At 41.5% G+C, this 1357-nt stretch overlaps 1 protein-coding gene across 10 annotated transcripts in view; it reads right to left on the minus strand.

Annotated features, from left to right (window-relative positions):
• LOC101856787 (fibroblast growth factor receptor 4) overlaps window positions 1-1357 on the minus strand; it is a 263607-nt gene that overhangs the window by 126540 nt on the left and 135710 nt on the right. The window lies entirely within an intron of this gene.

A 1357-nucleotide genomic window follows, 5' to 3' on the forward strand; every position in this document is an offset into this window, starting at 1 on the left:
AGAGAGAGGGAGAGAGAGATAGAGAGAGAGAGAGAGAGAGAGCAAGAGACAGAGAGAGAGAGCAAAAGGTAAAAGGTATAGGCAATCACATGGTCAAACAAATAGTTAAAATCACATACGTCAGGAGACACAGTTAAAGATCTACACAGAGACAGGAAGGGACAGAACCAATCTGTGGAGGAACAAAGAGAAGCCCGGATCGTCATTGACCAAGCAAACAGCAGGCGGTCATCGGCATTCGGACATCTTCCAGCCTGTACATTTTATTGTCAGTCTCCTTGAGGGTTAGAATAGGTTTTGGTTTTAGTATGTGATTTTCGATACTTAGAACACAGTACAACCGCATAAGTGCCGAAGATTTAGTTTGGTTTCGGTAGAGTTTTTACGACGCTCTCAACTATATAAGGTCATATGGGCGCCAAGGGATGGAAAAGAAAAGTCCATAAAGGGAATCAGGCTTACCCTGCTCACCTCTCTAGCTTCAACAGCACAAATTCTGTTTCTACTATCTAGGCATCCCGGAAATAGCATGTCACAAGAGTGTGACAAACATACAAAAGAAGTAGAGGAAAATGACGATAGTAAGGAGTAGGGAACAAAAGACAGCAGTTCCCCGTTGCAGCATTGATGGATCAGTCCATTTACAATTCTACTATGCAAAGAAAATGTTAATGTCCCCTTTTTGGGAATGGCCTAAAGACCCTTCAGTCAGTAGCGCCGCCCCGAGGGATGCTGAAGATTTGAAGTGTTACAAGTAACAAACACAAAGTAGGAGGACATATCAGGACGATAGATGCTCGGTAGAAAAGAAGGAGGAAGCCACACAAGAGCACCCGCCAACCACCCGCTGACAAAATCAAAACGTAAGACAAAAATAACGAGACGCACTATTTGCGTAAGGAAATTGGTAAACCTCCGGAGAAGTAAAGGTGAAAGTGTTTTCACACTGTCTGGTCTGGCCCACAGTCACACTGTGCCTTCGGGACGCTTCGCAGAAACGCAAAAAAAGTAAATTACAAGAAAAAGTGCTATTTTAATTTGAGTCTTGAATCCATTCCAACAAAAGGTTCACACAGTTTCGTTTCAACTCCATTGGTCCCTTTGATTTCGACCGTACTATGTAAGTCCCACGAGAGAAGCAAGAACATCGAGACAGTCAAATCCTGACATTGACCCAACAGACCACAAGCGCTCTCTCTCTCTCTCTCTGGAGAAAATTCTCCAAAAAAAAGTATAGTGATTGAAGGTCACAAGGTAGCCATACACAAGTTTACCCAAAGAACCATCAACATTTTAAAGGCAGACAATTATTATTATTATTATTATTATTATTATTATTATTATTATTATTATTATT

The sequence above is a fragment of the Aplysia californica genome, unplaced genomic scaffold (assembly GCF_000002075.1).
Source record: "Aplysia californica isolate F4 #8 unplaced genomic scaffold, AplCal3.0 scaffold00059, whole genome shotgun sequence".
Taxonomy (NCBI): domain Eukaryota; kingdom Metazoa; phylum Mollusca; class Gastropoda; order Aplysiida; family Aplysiidae; genus Aplysia; species Aplysia californica.